The following is a 19,047-nucleotide window of genomic DNA, read 5'->3' as shown; positions in this document are numbered from 1 at the left end:
TATTAAATTGTCCCCTTGAGTAATAAATGAGACTATAAAATGAGACGATAAAAGGAGTCTCATTCTTTCGAATAAGGCAAGAGTAAAGAAAAAACTATGAAGAAACAATCCCCCACCACTTCCTGAACTTTCATCAAGGAGGACTACTTGCAAAGAACCAGCATCTCAGGGTTGCCCACAGGAGAGACCAGTATAACAGGATGAACTGCAGTCCTGGCTGGGATTCCTGGAGGACATACTGTCCTTTAGATCATGCTCTGAGACCCAAATGAGACCTTCAAGAATGCCTATAGGACCTAGTAAAGTGTTCCAAAATAGAGGCCCTAAGTAACCAAGTCATCCTACTAGCTAGTACCTTTCTGAGGAGGATGCCCAGAGGAGGAAAGGAGGAAAGCAAAAGAGTAATAACTATTGGTGACATTTTTCTCTTTTTCTTTTTTTTATCCACAGTGCCCAAATTAATAGGCCTTTTTTTTTTTTCTATGTAGAGTTTGGTGTATAGAGTATATAGTTTATTGAAAACATCTGAGGAGATTGGACAAATGTATAACTGGTTCTCTTAAATGAATTAAAAAGGATTTGTATCTATTCTGCAATAGCTTATACAAGCTAATTAACATTTCCAATCTCAGTTTTCTCATGTGTGAACGGGCATATAAATTATATTTATTTCATGGACTCATTATGAAGATTAAATGTTATAAAGCTTAGGTCAGCAAACTTTTCCCGTAACTTTGCCCATAAAGGGCCAGTTAGTAAATATTTTCTTCTGGGTGGGCCATACAGTCTTGGTCTCAGCTACTCAATGCTGTTTTTGTAGCATGAAAGCAGCTACAGACAATATTCAAAAGAATGGAGGTAACTGTGTTTCAATAATACTTTATTTACAAAGACAGGCAACAGACAAGATGTGGATTGTAGACCATAGTTTGCTGACTGCTACTATCATGATGATAAATAATTACCATAGGTCTTGGAACATGGCACAACAATGTCAGTAGATGCTATTATTATCATTGAATCTTAATTTAATACAGCTATTTAATTTCAGTAATAATAGCTAATGGTAATAGGAAGCTCATTCTTTCTTTATTAACAAATATTTAAGTCAGTATGCCAGGTGATATAGAAAACTATATCTTCTCTGGAGTAGTCTATTGGTTATAGACCATAAAGGTAGGGCTCCTAGAGCAGACAGGAGAGTTGAGAAGTGTAAGGAGTGGATCTTAAGGTACAAAAGAAACACATTACCAGATACATATTATCTTAACTCATCTTTACTACAACAGTTTACTTGAATACTAGGATCCTCATTTTCTGAAGCAGAAACTGAAGCCCAAAGAAGTAAAGTATTCTCCAGAATGTCACATAACTAGTAAGGAAATATTAGATGAACTCGGGGCCATCAGCAAATAAAGCCCATGGTTTTGTTGTTGTTGTTGTTATTGTTGTTGTTGTTGTTTTTTCTGCCAACTCTGCCCTGCTGCCTAACTTGAAATATGAATAAGATCTCAGAAATACTGAATTCAAGAATCTCAGTACCTCAAATAATTCTCTAAAGGTCATTGAGCATTATCTGAGAACCACTGAGGGGGCAGAAAAAATAATAGCCAGTTAGATGAATGGCTCAGAGTAGCTGAGTCCATATGTCTATTTCCCAATATGTCCCCAAGTTACTTAACTGCTGGAAAATTTATTTTAAAAAAAATTAGTTTCCCATTTCCAACAACTTGTAAAAATGTAACGAAAATATTCTCAGCTAAAAAATATATACAAGTGAAGTGTTAAATTTTAAAATATCTTCTCAAAACATGGATAAGAAAGAGGACAGAAGAGATAAAGAAGCAAGATTACAAAAAGACAAGAGAATACCCAAGCAGATATTTTCCCTGAAGGGATCTTCTAAATCTGGTTTAGAGCCTGGAATTTAATTGACCTCCAGAGCATTGAAACTAGGAGATAAAGCTTGGGGCTACTACAACCACAAACAGCACAAAAATATAGTTTATAACTTCAAAATTAGTAAAGGTAAAAAATAAATTGAAGCACTCAAATCAAAACAGCATTAAAATAAAAAAATCAAGTAAGTGCTAAAAAGGAAAGAAAAAGAATTATAGATCAAGGAGGATGAATAAACATAAATTAAAACAATGGTACATAAACTTTTCATGTCCTGATTGAACATTTATGAAAATTGGCCATAATCCAGACATTTAAAATATAAAACCAAAAAATTTACTAGTTAATAATAAAAATGTGACAAAATATGCAATGCATTTATAATATATATATGTTATAAAACACCTCACAATTCTGAATAACCTGTGGGTTAAACAAGAAATTGTAATGAAAATTATAAAATCCATGGAACAACATAATGAAAATACTACCTAATAAAACCTGAGGTACAGCTAAGTGAAGTCTAGAAGTAAGTGTATATAAGTTCAAAAACAGGCAAACTTAAACTGGAATGGAAGCCAGGATAGTGGTTTCATATTGTGGTTTGCAATTGGGAGTTCTAAGATGCTAGTAGTATTCTATTTCTCGATCTGAGTTCTGGTTACTGGTTACAATGGTATATTTATTTTGCATACAATTGTACATTAGGATTTCTGCATGTCTCTGTATGTGAACAAGCAAAACGCTTATGAAAGAAGAAACAACAGCAGCCAAGTTAGCCCTAAAGATAAATCAGGCAGAGGATGTGTTCTGTAAGATATTAAAACAATATGAATATACAAATAATAACTGCAATATTGGCACACAGACAAATAGACAGATGGGATAGAATAGAGAACCTAATTCCAGACATATAGAAACTGAAATATGATACAGTTGACTTACACTATACAAAAGTGTCAATTCTGGATGGATTAAGGTCTTATATATAGAAGCCAGCACTATAAAACTTTAAAGAAAATGTAAAATAGCTTTAATGATCTTCAGATATGAAGAGAATCTTAAGTAGGATTCAAAAGTCATAAATCATTGAGGAAAATAAATTAACAAAATCAATTGCATTAAATTTAGAAATATCTATTTATCAAAAGATACCATCTCATGATTGAAAAGATAAGCCAGAAGCTAGGAGATTTTGCAACCCATATAACTGCTTAAAGACTAGTATCTAGAATATATAAAGAACTCCTGTGAATCAATAAATAATAAATAATCCAAAGGACTTAACAAAAATTTGATAGACAAGGGAAAACAAAAGGTGAGTAGGGAGAATGAGTTTAAGATGGTGGAGGAGCAGGAGGACCCTGAGTTTGTCTCCTCCCTTGAACACAGCTAAAGAGTTAGCAAATCATTCTAAACACCCAAGAAATATCAATCAGAGGTCTACAAGTAGAAAAGTGACCACCTTTCCAAAGGTTCACTTGGAGGAGATATAGCTGTGGATGCAGATCAGGGATGGATCCCTACTTATGGAGGCTACCACATAGTATTAGAAGTCTTGAAGTGTAAAATCTGAACTTTTGGAAGTCTTTTACCCTGGAGGACATGCCTGGCTTAAAGATACGCAGGTGGCAAAGAGGGACAGAATCCCAGGAGTAAGAGGGAGGTCTGAGGATCCCCTGGGTTACAGGAAAAACAGGTGGCACCAAGGTGCTATGCTATTACCAGGCATAGGAGCGAAGAAGGATAGAGTGGGTGGAGAGCAGTGGGTCTTGGTGCTGGCATTCTGCTATAAACTGCAAAGCCTAGTGCAGTAGCGTGACTGCTTTCCTGGGACACTCCAGCAAGCTTGGCAAGACCATCCCCAGGAGGAACAGTGTGGGTCCCTGCCAAGGGCATCCCTGAAATTTGGAGTTTTGAAACTTCGTCACACACCCAGGATAAAAAGTTTTGGACATGGGCAGAGTGAATGCAGGGTTCAGAGAATACCAGGGACACAAGACGGGAAATTGATTGCTCTTCTGTGAGTGCTCACTGAAGAGGACGGACCCGGAATTTTCGCCTCCAAGGCTAGAAAGCAGGGATCAGACACTTTCATTCTGCCCATCAGTACTGAAAGCCTTCAGGGAGCAAAAGAGCGCCACCTAGTGGAGGACTGCGCCACGTATACCAAGGCCTGCCCACTCTATTCCCTAGAGGCACATTTCAGCCTGAGAATCACTGCCGCAGGCCCCTCCCACAGAACACCAGCCCAAACAACTAGCCAACACAAAGTTTATTGATTAAATAGAGTGCAGCAAAGCTTCAGCTCTACAGGAAATAGGATCCTACCTTCCTTGTTATTTTTATTTTTTTGTTATAATTATTTTTCATTTATTTTCTTATATTTTCCAATTTCTTAAGTTTTTTATTATTAATTTTTAAAATTTTAATTTATATATATTTTTTATTTTTATTTAATTTTTTTTTTAATTTTGGGATCTAGATTCTCTTAACAAGTAGACCAAAATACACCCAGGACCCAGAAGATAAAATTATGGAAAATAATGTACATGGAACATTCTCCAAATAGATCACATACCAGGTCACAAATCAGACCTCAACAAGTACAAAAAGAGCAAGATCATATCATACCTATTTTCAGACCACGAAGCTATGAAACTGGTAGTCAACCATTAGAGAAAAATTGAAAAGACCTCGAATACATGGAGGTTAAAGAAAATCCTACTAAAGAATAAATGTGTTAACCAGGAAATTAGAGAAATTTTTTTAAAAAAATACATGGAAGCAGGGGCACCTGGGTGGCTCAGTCGGTTAAGCAGCTGCCTTCGGCTCAGGTCATGATCCCAGGGTCCTGGGATCGAGCCCCACGTCGGGCTCCCTGCTCGGTGGAGAGTCTGCTTCTCCCTCTCCCTCTGCCTGCCTCTCTGCCTACTTGTGCTCTCTATCTCTCTGTCAAATAAATAAATAAAATCTTAAAAAAAAAAAATGGAAGCAAATGAAAATGAAAGCATGACAGCCCAAAACTTTTGGGATGCAGCAAAGGCAGCCTTAAGAGGGAAGTATATTGCAACACAGGCCTACCTCAAGAAGCAAGAAAAAAATTTCAAATATACAACCTAGCCTTTTATGCCTAAAAGAGCTAGAAAAGGAAGAGTAAATAAAGCCTAAAGCCAGCAGAAGAAGGGAAATAATAAAGATTAGAGCAGAAATAAATGATATAGAAATAAACAACAACAACAATAAAATAGTAGAACGGATTAATAAGACTAGGAGCTGGTTCTTCAAAAGAACTAATAAAATTGATAAACCCCTAGACAGACTTATCAAAAAGAAAAGAGAAAGGACTCAAATAGATAAAATCACAAATGAAAGAGGAGAGATCACAATCAACACCACAGAAATACAAATAATTATAAGAGAATACTATGAAAAATTATATGCCAAAAAACTGGGCAACTGGAAGAAATGGACAAATTCCCAGAAACTTACAAACCACAAAAACTGAAACAGGAAGAAATAGAAAACTTGAACAGACCCATAACCAGCAAAGAAATTGAATCACTAATCAAAAATCTCCCAATAAATAAAAGTCCTGGGGTGTATGGTTTCCCTGGGGAATTCCCCAGACATTTAAAGAATAGTTAATACCTATTTTTCTCAAACTGCTCCAAAAAATAGAAATGGAAGGAAAACTTCCAAACTCATTTTACAAATCCAGCATTACCTTGATTCCAAAACCAGACAAAGACCCCACTAAAAAAGGAGAATTATAGGCCAACACCCCTGATGGATACAAAATTCTCAATAAAATACTAGCAAATTGAATTCAACAGTACATTAAAAGAATTATTCACCACGATCAAGTGGGATTTATTCCTGGGCTGCACAGGTGGTTCAGTATCCACAAATCAATCAACGTGATACATCATATTCATAAAAGAAAGGATAAGGACCATGTGATCCTGTCAATAGGTACAGAAAAAGCATTTCACAAAGTACAGCATGCTTTCTTGATAAAAACCCCCAACAAAGTAGGGATAGATGGAACATACTTCAGTATCATAAAGGCCATATATGAGAGACCCACAACTAATATCATCCTCAATGAGGAAAAACAGAGCCTTTCTCTTATGGTCAGGAAAAAGACAAGGATGTACACTCCACCATTACTATTTAACATAGTACTAGAAGTCTTAGCCTCAGCAATCAGACAACAAAAAGAAATAAAAGGCAACCAGTTGGCAAGGAAGAAGTCAAACTTTCCCTATTTGCAGACAACATGATACTCTATGTAGAAAACCCAAAAGACTCCACCCAAAATTGCTAGAACTCATATATGAATTCAGCAAAGTAGCAGGATATAAAATAAATGTGCAGAAATCTCTTGCACTTCTAAACACCAATAACGAATCAGCAGAAAAAGAAATCAAGAAATCAATCCCATTTGCAATTGTACCAAAAACATTAATACTTAGGAATAAACCTAACTAAAGAAATAAAAGATCTCTACTCTGAAAACTATAGAACACTTATGAAAGAAATTGAAGAGGACACAAAGAAATGGACAAATGTTCCATGGTCATGGATGGGAAGAACATTGCTAAAATGTCTGAACTACCCAAAGCAATCTACACACAATTCAATTCCTATCAAAATACCACCAGCATTTTTCACAGAGCTAGACCAAACAATCCTAAAATCTGTATGGAACCACAAAAGAACCTAAACAGCCAAAGCAATTCTGAAAAAGAAAAAGAAAAAAAAAACTGGAGGCATCACAATTCTGGATTTCAAGGTATATTACAAAGCTGTAATCATCAAGACAGTATGGTACTGGCACAAAAACAGACACATAGATCAATGGAACAGAACTGAGAGAACCCAGAAATGGACCCACAACTATATGGTCAACTCATCTTCGACAAAGCAGGAAAGAATATGCAATGGGAAAAAGATGATCTCCTCAACAAATGGTGTTGGGAAAACTGGACAGCAACATGCAGAAAAATGAAACTGGACCACTTTCTTACACCATATACAAAAAATAAATACAAAATGCATGAAAGACCTAAATGTGAGACAGAAAATTATCAAAATCCTAGAAGAAGACACAGGCAGAAACCTCCTTGACCTTGGCTATAGCAGCTTCTTACTAGACATGTTACCACTGGCAAGGGAAACAAAAGCAAAAATGAACTACTGGGATTTCATCAAGATAAAAAGCTTCTGCACAGCAAAGGAAACAATCAACAAAACTAAAAGGCAGCCTATGGAATGAGAGAAGATATTTGCAAATGACATATCTGATAAAGGGTTAATATCCAAAATCTACAAAGAACTTACCAACTCAACACCCAAAAAACAAATAACCCAGTTAAGCAATGGACAGAAGATATGAATAGACACTTTTCCAAAGAAGACACCCACATGGCTAACAGACATATGAAAAGATAGTCAACATCACTCATCATCAGTTAAATACAAATCAAAACCATGAGGAGATACCACCTCACACTTATCAGGATGGCTAAACTTAACAATACAAGAAACAACAGGTGTTAGCAAGAATGCAGAGAAAGGGAAACCCTCTTGCACTGTTGGTGGGAATGCAAACTGGTGCAGCCACTCTGGAAAACAGTATGGAGGTTCCTCAAAAAGTTAAAAATAGAACTACTTTATAATCCAGCAGTTGAACTACTAGATATTTATCCAAAGGATACAAAAATAAAGATTTGAAGGAATATGCACCCCAATGTTTATAGCAGCATTATCAACAATAGCCAAACTATGGAGAAAGTCCAAATCTCCACTGACCAATAAATGGATAGACAGACACAGACACAGACACAGACACACACACACACACACACACACAATGGGATATTAGGCATCAAAAAAATTGAAATCTTGCCATTTGCAATGACATGGATGGAACTAGAATATATTATGCTAAGTGAAATAAGTCAGTCAGAGAAAGACAAATACCACTATGATCTCACTCATAGGTGGAATTTAAGAAAGAAAATAGATGAATATATAGGAAAGGGAAATGAAAAAAAGGAGGGAACAAGCCATAAGAGACTCTTAAAGAGGGTGCTTGTGTGGCTCAGTTTGGTTAAGTGTCTGCCTTTGGCTCAGGTCATGATCCTGGGGTTCTGGGATTGAGTCCTGCATCAGGCTTTCTGTTCAGTGGGGAGTCTGCTTCTCCCTGTCCCTCTTTCTCTCTCCCCCATTTGTGCTCTCTCTATCTCAAATAAATAAAATGTTGAAAAAAGAGAGAGAGAAAGACTCTTAAAGATAGAAAACAAGCTGAGGGTTGATGGAGGGAGGTGGGTGGGGCATGTGCTAGATAGGTGATGGGTATTAAGGAGGGCACTTGTTATGATGAGCACTGGGTGTCATATCTAAGTGATCAATCACTGAATTCTACTCCAGAAACCAATATTGCACTGTATGTTAACTACCTAAAATTTAAATTAAAAAAAAAGTGAGTAGACATATGAAAATATTCACATCCTAATTCAATTCAGAGAAGTGTATACTAAATCTACAATGAGATTCAATCTCACCCTTCCAATTGGCCAAAATCAAATATATGTAATACACTCAGTATGTTTATATTACTATGATCTAATCTATTTATATTCATATTATATATATATATATATTCTTAATAAGTAGTAGTAAAAATGTGGATCAATAGGGACACTCACATAGTACTGGTTGAAGTATAAATTCATCCAATTATTTGAGAAAACAATTCAAGATTACCTACTGAAATTTAAATATGACAATCTTCTATGATCTAGCAATTCTCCTAGGCCTAGCAATACATATTCACATGCACATTGAAGGATGGACATATAGATATAGATACATATACAGAGAAAGAAATATCTCTATCTAGAGATATGAGAGAGAGAAAGACAGAGGTTGAGATAGAGATAGAGATATGTACTCAGAAGACCAGAATTTGGACAGTAAAAAGAAGGGTGTGTGTGTGTGTGTGTGTGCATAAGTGTGTGTGTGTTAGTATGTGTGTCTATCTGAACAAGAGGGTGGAACAAAGATACCAAACTCAAAGCATGGAGTTAAAATCAAGATACAGAAAGAAGAAATTCCTACCTGCCTTTCCCTCTCAGCCTCCCTCCCCAGAAACACTGGTAGTAAGACAGTCAACTTTATATTTCTCAAAAAGCCATATAAAGCATCTACTTTGGAAAAAAAATAAGAACTAGAAATACTGACAGATTGAATATATACTTACATATGGCCAGTTACAATTTAAGAAGTATTTAAAATTAATAAAGTTTGCTCATTGTTAAAAACACAGAGAGTACTAATTTAGGATATGGCTTTTTTTATTTGAGTATAGCTGACACACAGAGATTTACACCACCCCAAAACCAAGCCCTCTGAGCTCTTCTCCATCTACATCAATTCTTCTGTTGATCTTATCTATTTCTTCAAATGACTCTCATGCAATCACAATCTCCACCAGACCAGACCACATATCTTCTCTACCTACCTGAAACCTCTTTAAACTTAATAAATCCATTCAAACTTAAAATGTCACCAGAACTCTTGATTCTGTAGCCTCTATTGACCACTTGCTCATACATCAGGGATCCCTAACTTTGGATATGACATTATCATTCTCCCTTTGCTCAGGCCCCAGACCTTATCCCTCTTTGATTCCTGTCTTTCTTTCACACATGTCAGCAAATTCTTTTCACATCAAAAACACATCCTAGCATCTCATCCCCTGCCCAAGCTATCATCCTCTTTGATCGTGACTACTGCACTTCTGGACTGGAAGCCCCATGTTCCCTCTTGCACCCTCTACATTGATTATCCATACATCATCCAGAGTGCTCATTTAAAATATAAATTCAACCAAGCCACTGCTCTGCCAAATACCTTTTAATGGTCTCTCATTTCACCCAGAGTAAGACCCAAAGATGTTACTAAAAATCTTCCAGGGCCCCTAACACCTGGGCGCTGACAACTTCTCCCATGTCACCTTTGGTCATTTTTGTCTTTTCTCTCTGTCTCCTTGCTGTTTCTCAAGCACACCATTAAGTCTTTGCCTTAGAAACTAAAGGATTTTGCTGTCCCTGCTGCCTAAGGACACTTACCTACAACATACCCATACAGTACCCTTCTTCACTTTATTGTACCCTGCTCACGTGTTACCTCTTCTGAGAAGACTTCCCTACTTGTAGTTCATAATTAGCATTGATTTTCACCTGTTATCCCTTTTATTTATTCATTAATTCCTCATTCATTTTAAATGAATTCAAATACAAATTGAATATCTATTGTGAGTCAATTCCATTTTTACGTATTGAGAATACAATATATACAATTATATAAATTTGGAAGGACATGTGCCAAATGTCATTTCTGGAATTCAATAGCAACAACAGGAAAACTCCTTAGATATGTTTATATCTAAAGGAAAAGCAAAACAGAAAATACACACAAACACACACACACACACGAGGATATAAAAATATCTAAAGAAGCGGTCACCAAGATGCCTCCACTATGGCTTCAACAGCATTATGCCTACAATACTTCACCAGTCAGTGATTTTCAGGAAATCCATCCTTATTCCCATGTCTCCTAAAACATGTGTGATTAGGTGGCTATCTTTATTGTTTTAATTCCAAATCTGGCAAGTAAGATCCCATTTCACTTTTTGCAATTGTGAAATCGCTCTCCCCAGATATATTCAACAACTATTAAATTAAGCAGTCTTCCATTAGCAAAACTGATTCTCAACCATAATCACTCAAGAGGGAAGAGAGTAGGAAATAAGAAGAGACTTGACATTACTTTCCTTTCCTGAGACAGGTGATCAGAAATCAATATGACTGAGCTCTTATTCTACAAACACTCATGAAATAAAAATAAGGCAAAACAAAGATAAACATTTCTCCGTTTTGTCTCTTAGAAATACATCCTGCATCTGCAAAGAAAATACCTCACAATTAAATAGTACAATTTAACCTATATGTTTATTTTGTAGAGTAAATATATACATGAGCTATCCAACAACAAATCTCTAAAGTAGTCCAAGAGATAAAAATTGAAAACAGTGAGAAGTATTTTATTATACACAAAGTACATCAACACAAATGTCATCCACCATTGAAAAAATCTAAGAGGACTAGTAGTCATTCTTATAATCAGTCTTGTATTTATATTTATTCACTCATCTAATCTTTATTCAGTCTGTACAATGCAATTAGTCAGTCACATGTAGATATAATTATTAAACAGTTTTAAAATTGGTTTCTTATCACTTCAAGTTTTATTTCTCAAATTATGCATTCATTTTCAGTATTTCTTAACAAATGAATAAAACCATTCACTTGAATATTTATTAACATAGAGAAACTGTAACAACAAAAAGAAAACACAAGGCAGGTATATGAAGGATTTAAGCAAAACAAACATCTTGACATCTAGATTTAAAAAAAACAAAACTATTTTGCTTTAATTAATTTTATGTCACTTATTTAGATTCAGTTAATTACCCCTCAGTTTTTTTCTTTAATAAAAAAACTTGCTGTATACAAAAATTAGAAGTTATGTCATCATTTTATTCATGTGATAAATGAAGACAAATTTAATCGAAAAAGCACACATTCATGTGCCTTTGATGCAGGTCTTCTACTCTTACCATACAAACCAGTGAATACAAATCTCTACTTCACTCTGTTTTAAAATATGTCCTTCTAATGCAGAATGATCATTCCTCCTCCAAACCTGTGCAAGGAACCTGCTACACAAAAACTATACTCTAGAGAGATGTCTTCAAGAACAAGATCTAGCACGTCTACATAAACAAAACACTGCACTTTCCAAGGTATTGTTGTTAGTCTTCTAAGAAAGAGTAGGCAAGATGATAAAACTATACAATACAGGCAATAAACCTGCACACAAACCCTTCTACAGTTCATGCTCTGTGAAAAAATCCAGCAGAGTTTACCAGCCTCCTCGACCCAGCTTCTGCTACAAGTCCACTCAGGGATAAAGATATGGGTGTCATAATGACGGAGCATGGAGTGCAGCAAAAACCAAAGATGTTAATTGCCTAATAGATTTTGATTATTCTTTCTGTTGGAGTGAGAACACTTCATTTCATTACACTTCAGGCTAAGTGCAATGATGTAAAAGCTTTTGCTTTTCATTAAGTGACAGATATTAGAAAAGAGAGTGTGCATTTAATAGTATCATTATATTCTCCCTGTTGTATATCTAAGATGTAATCATGGAAAATTTGAAACTAATAATGTACTCAAAGTCTCAAAATAACTTGTAATGACAGATAATACTTTCTACTCCTGAATGAGTATAAATGAGGAATACATGAATATACAACGTGCTTTATAATATCATGCTGTTTCCCTAATCTATTGTAACTCCAAAAGCCTTAAGTAAAAGTAAGTCATGATGCTTTTTATGTTGGCATAAAAAGCTTCTCACCCAAATGAAGCATCCCTCCCTGAGATTTAACTATCAGACTAGGGTGCCATAACTTCTAAATGATGAAAACTGTTAGTGTTTACAACAGTTAAGTAGCAAAATCAATAGATGCATATTAAAATGTGAGAAATAGCTAGAGTAATTACAATTGTTGCTGTATGCTGTAGAACTTGCCTCATGGTTAAGAGTAAGCAGTTAACTGAATCAATAACAAAAGCCAAAGATTACAGTTAAATTCAATAGATAATTACTTATTACATCACTTCAATACCACATAGCAAAATAAATAAACTGTTTTATTTAAATTTTTAGTAAGCAAATAAAAATTTTAGAGAAGTATCTGTTTTATAAATTGTTGATAAGAGTTTTTAAATGTCTGTAGCACAATCAGTAATTAGCATATTCTATTCTTAACCAGGCAATTAAGTTCTAGTTTACACATGAAAGCTTAATATAAAGGCAAAAAGAAAGGCATCAGTGTACAATTCCAGGATCCCCTGGCAAAGCAATTTACAAACCATTTAGTAGTAAAAGGGATACTGTTCTGTAGTAGATGATTTCATTTCTCCTATTAAAATTAGACCTTAGACTACATAAGGCCATTTGAACAAAATAAGTTAGAATATTTAACTTCTTGGGGTGCCTGGCTGGCTCAGTAGTTAGAGTGTGCGACTCTTGATCTCAGGGTCATGAGTTCAAGCCCCACGTTGGGTGTGGAGCCTCCTTAAAATAAAAAATAAAAAATAAGTTAAAAAGATATTTAACTTCTCAGTCTATAACCCTCCTATGTCAATTAATATTACTGTTTTTGATAACTTATGGTTATATAAACCAAAGAATTAAAGAGAAAGGAAGGGGTGCCTGGCTGGCTCAGTTAAGAATTTGCCTTTGGCCGAGGTCATGATCTCAGGGTCCTGGGATTGAGCCCCATGTCGGGCTCCCTGCTCAGTGGGGAGTCTGCTTCTCCCTCTCTCTCTGCTCCTCCCCCCACTCATGCTCTTTTTCTTTCTGTCTCAAATAGTCTTTTAAAAAAATAAAAATTAAAAAAAATAAAGAGAAAGGAGGAAAAATCCCTTGTATTTGAACTGTTTTTCCATTTCTAGAGCCAGAGGTATTTTCTAGCATTCATTATTCACTACAATGAGATTTATCAACATGTTAATAATATTTATAAGTGATTTCCAACATATATTGACCACATATGTACTAGCATTATACTAAACACTATAATCTTATTTTTTATATTAATACTTTAAAACAAATACTATTATTCCCATTTTTCAAATGAGGAAGGTAAACATTAGAAAAATAAAGTAATTCGCCCAAGGTAAAATAGCTAATAAATAGTACTGCAGGACCTAAGCCCGTCTGATTCAAAGGCATGCCCTTAACCACTAAGCAAGAATGATTATATCACACTGGGTCCCCAGTGTACCACTTTGGAAACTTGGGATCAGATATTTCCCAAATCAGCTTTAATTAAGGCATCTCATACAATTCCCTCAGTCATTCACATATATTTTTTATGTGCCTTCCTCTACCAAACTAAAAACTCTTTAGGACTGGGAAACACATGTTATTTATATTTTTACTGACCTTCCTTTACTCTCCCTTGTGCTTAGTATATAACACACTATGCTCAATAAAGATTTTCAAATGTATTTCCAAACTTTTTAATGATGTATTGGAAAGCAAAAGTATGTGATTCTATGGACAGTTACTAACAAACTAATAAAAAAGATCTAGTATTACTGGAAGAGACCATGCACACACATTGTAATTCTGGCATTCTTGATAACCCTAGAAACATTCTTTATTTTAGGATGACATAAATTAATTATTATATCCTCGCTGATAAACTGACACGAGAAAAAAAGCCAGGAAGCAGGTGTTTATTAAATTATATAAATATATGAGTTGACTTTCTACTGTTAAAACCAAAAAACATCAAAATTGGGGTTGCCCAGAATATACATTGGATTGAGTCCTCTATCTTCAACTACAGTCATAGCATGCATTCAAGAGTGGAAAGAAATCTGTGAAATGGTCTAATAAATTGCATATTTTAAATTGGGGGAAATTATGGCACAAAGAGTTAAATATCTTTCACAATGCCACATAGTATGACATTAGGTTAAAGTTTGATCCAGGACTTCAAATCAGTGTGGATTTTTCAAGACTACATCACCTTGAGAAGTAGCTGGAAATACACGGTAATTCGAAATATTCTTACACTGATGCTTAACCTTCAACAAATCCTGGCAATATTTTACTATTTTGAAGTGCAAGTATTTCTTTGTTGACCGTCAATAGTAAGGGGCTCTATGCAGAAGATATTTATTTTTGGTATGCTAAATTTCACATTCCTAGGTACACATTTGACATTTGAAAAGACAATAGATGGTAGATAGATAAATAGAGCTTTTCTTTGGCCATGTGAAACCCTCTTATTTACCTTCATGATTCTCATCTAAGCTGCTTCTATTTCCTTCTCAAATTCCAATGGCTCTAGTGCTACTATACATTCCCTTATAGTCTTTTGAAACTCTGATGAGGTTAAAAAAAAAAAAAAAGTTACTCCTTTATGAAATAAGCCTGGAATTAATAAGAGATTATGGCAAGGGCACAGGGTATATAGTTAATATACAAAGGCCAATTACTTTCCTACACATTAGCAATGAACAGATGGAATTTGAAATGTAAAAAACAAAAAACAAAAAAACAGTACCATTTACATTAGCTCCCAAAATAATAAAATACTTAGGTATTTATACTTAGGTATAAATCTAGCAAAATATGTTCTAGATCTATATGAGGAAAACTATAAAACTATGATGAAAGAAATCACATAACTAAATAAATGGACAGATATTCCATGTTCCTATAAAGCTATGATGAAGGAAATCAAATAATAAATGGAGAGACATTCCATGTTCATGGACAGGTAGACTCAATATTGTCAAGATGTCAGTTCACTCCAACTTGATCTATAGATTCAATGCAATCCCCATCAAAGTCCCAGCAAGTTATTTTGTTGATATTTACAAAATGAATCTAAACTCTGGATGTAGAGGCAAAAGACCCAGAATAGACAACAGTATTGAAGAACAAATTTGGAGGACAGATGCTACCCAACTTTAAGACTTTTTATAAAGCTACAGTAATGAAGACAATGGGGTATTGGTAAAAGAATAAACAAGTAGATAAATGGAAAAGAACAGAGAACTCAGAAATAGACTTCCATAAATATAATCAACTTATCTTTGACAAAGAAACAAAGATAACACAAAGGAGCAGAGGCAGTCTCTTAAAAGGTTCTGGAATAACTAGACATCTACATGCAAAAAAAAAAAAAAAATGAATCTACACACAGAACTTATACCCTTCACAGAAATTAACTCAAAATGACTCATAGGCCTAAATGTAAAATACAAAACTAAAAAACATCTGGAAGATAACAAGGAGAAAATCTAGATGACCATGGGTAATGGTGATGACTTTTTAAATATGACATCAAAGGTATGACTCATGAAAGAAATAATAAGCTAGACTTAGTTAAAATTAAACACTTCTGCTGGGCAAAAGACTTTGTCAAGAGAATGGGAAAACAAACTATAGCCTCGGAGTAAATATTGGCAGAAGATGTCAACGTCTAGTGCGTTGGGGTCCCTGGGTAAGGGTCTACGAAATCACCAGGACACAGGGGATGCAGAGCAAAGGCAGCACTTGCAACTGCACACTGCCGTTTATTACTCACATAGCTATATACTCGCAGTGATCAGATAAACATAACAATGTGTACTTAAAGTATCAAGCCAACATCCGTGAAGTGAAATATACATGAAATTCAATAAGAACAAAATACATCCTGTTTATGCTTGCAGAATAAAGAATTCTCTTAGCCATCCTTCCTTTGGAGACAACATGTTCTTTGTCTTTAGAAAGAACACTTCTAATTAGAAAAGCACACTTTAAGCTAGGCAAGAGCCACTTCCTGCAGATCCAGGCTTCTAGGCCTTGCAACATGAGGTAAGGGGAAGAGAACATTTTCTCCTCCTGGCCTAGGCCTGCCTGGCCAACCTTAACCTCACTGCAGTCCTCAAATGACCCTGGCCTGCAAGGGGCCTACAAGCCTATACCATCTCAAGAAGACATAACTGATAAAGGACTGTTATTCAAAACATATAAAAACCTCTAAAAGCTTAACAAAAGGAAACAAACAACTCAATTAAAAAATAAGTCAAAGATCTGAACAGATGATTCACCAAAAAAGATATACAGATGGCAAATAATCATAAGAAAAAAATCCGCCATATCACGTCTCATTAGGGAATGGCAAATTAAAACAACAAGATACTACTACACACCTACTACAATGGCCAAAATTCAGAACACTGACTACATCAAATGCTGACAAGGATGTGGGGCAACAGGAACTCTTAGCCATTGTCAGTAAGAATGTAAATTTGTATAGCCACTTTAAAAGACAGTTTGGCATTTTCTAACAAAACTACACACTCTTACCATACAATTGAGGAATCATATTTCTTGAATTTTGCCCAAAAGAGCTGAAAATTTATGTCCAGTCCACACAGTAACCTGCACACAGAAATTTATAGCAAACTTATTCAGAATTGCAAAACCTCAGAAGCAATCAATATGTCCCTCAGTAAGTGAATGAATAAGCTGTGGTACATTCAGACAATGGAATATCATTCAATGCTAAGAAGAAATGAGCTATCAAGCCATGAAAAGACATGGAAGAATCTTAAATGCCAAGCCAATCTGAAAAGGCTACATATTACATGATTCCCACTGTATGACAGTCTAGAAAAGGCAAAATTATAGACATAGTAAAAGAATGACTGGTTGCCATAAGTTAACAGAGAGGGAAGGAAGAGTCAGTGGAGCACCGAAAATTTTTAGGGCAGTGAAGTCATTCTGTATGACACTATTATAATGGTGGACACAAGTCACTATACATTTGTTCAAACTCATAGAATGTACAACACCAGGAATGAATTCTAATGTAAACTATAAACTTTGGGTGATGTGTCAGTGTAGGTTCATTGACTTTGACAAATGTACCACTCTGGTGTGGAATGTTAATTGTGGGAGAGGCTGTGCATATGTAGAGGCAGGGGTTATTGGACAATCTGCTCAGTTTTACTGTGGACCTAAAGCTGCAATTTAAAAAACTGTGAAAAAAAAAAAACTGTGCTGCTTTTTATCTTTCTTTTTTTCTGCCCTTTTCTCATAGTAGTCATCTCTTTTTTTAACTTTTTTTTCCCCCCATTTATACCTCTGCTCCTAGGTTTCTTACTCTGTTATCATTTCTCTGTTCTGACCCCCTGATTGATGACTATTTTTAAGTTTAAAACTCTCTCTTGGTTAATATTTTTTTAAATATATGGTTACTTGCTGAATTAGTAAGAATTATAAGTTCATAACACCTAAAAATATTAAAGTATCTGGGTCATAAAATTGCATTTCAAGCTTAAAAACTTAACTTGCATACATAATTGTAAAGATGAAAGCAGTGCCTATTTCTTTTTAACAGAAATGTCATTAGTAAGAAGCACAATGCATTTCCTACCCCCATTTTCTTACCAACTCATATTTTAGAGCCATTAACCCTCTCCAAAATATTAAAGCAATTCTTGCCCTTTCTCCTGAGCCTACTGCCAGAGAGAGCAGGTGGGGTCCCCTTGCTATTGAGACTGGAGACGGGCTGCCATCTGTTGGTCAGTTTTTTCCTACTAAATAGAACCTAAGGTACTGAGAATGGCAGCTCACACAGGGTCTCCCTTGTGCTCTCTGATCCTTCCCAGTGGCATGTGAGGGAAGACTTGGCTCTGTGTGTTCCAAGGTTCATTGGGAGGAAAAAGAGAACTCTGGTCCAAGCTGCATTCTAGAAATTAGATTTAGCCATCATAAAACCTATATTTTTATTCGCTTTCTGTGTCCAGTTCTCAGTTGGTTCATAGCTAAGAAGAGAGAAGAGTATGATTAGTTATACCCTCAAGCCCCTATACCATCAAGGAAATATTCTATTGTTTTTTTTTTAACATCAATACAGATTTACAGAGTATAAAAACATATTTCTACATGTGCCACTCATATCAAAAGTTTGCAGGTCATCTCTAAGGAAAAAGAGAAGGAAAAAATCTCATTTTCTAATTTGTAAAACTCTCATTATTTTCTTCAATCTTCCTGCCCTATTTCCATGGCAGCTTCCTACCCCCAAAGTCATTACTTGCTTTCTAAAACCTTATCACATATTTATTGGTAGGAAGAGCAAGTAGACTTCATGAAAGCTTGGTTGGAAGTGGACAAGCTTTGCTGAGAAGAATGTTGAAGAGGAAGCACAGTAATAAATAAATAATACAAAGAATAAGATCCCAAAGAAACTGTTTGCTGCATATGCAATGACTTCTCTTTCTCTGAACCTCTTCCTAAAGCTAATGAGCTGTATAAAATATTAAAATCCTGTAAAGGTAACTTATCCTTATTGTCATCTTTAAATACGTGAAAGAAAAACTTAATGTAACATGTAAAGTAGTTGATTCTGTATCAAATTATAAAGTAATCTATGAATATATAAATTCAAACAGTTTTTTTATAGCTTAACATGAGACTTATGAATGA

The sequence above is a fragment of the Mirounga leonina genome, unplaced genomic scaffold (genome assembly GCF_011800145.1).
Source record: "Mirounga leonina isolate KUSES-001 unplaced genomic scaffold, KU_Mleo_1.0 Mir_82, whole genome shotgun sequence".
Taxonomy (NCBI): domain Eukaryota; kingdom Metazoa; phylum Chordata; class Mammalia; order Carnivora; family Phocidae; genus Mirounga; species Mirounga leonina.
The sequence above is the reverse complement of the archived record's forward strand: the minus strand, read 5'-3'. Positions refer to the sequence as shown.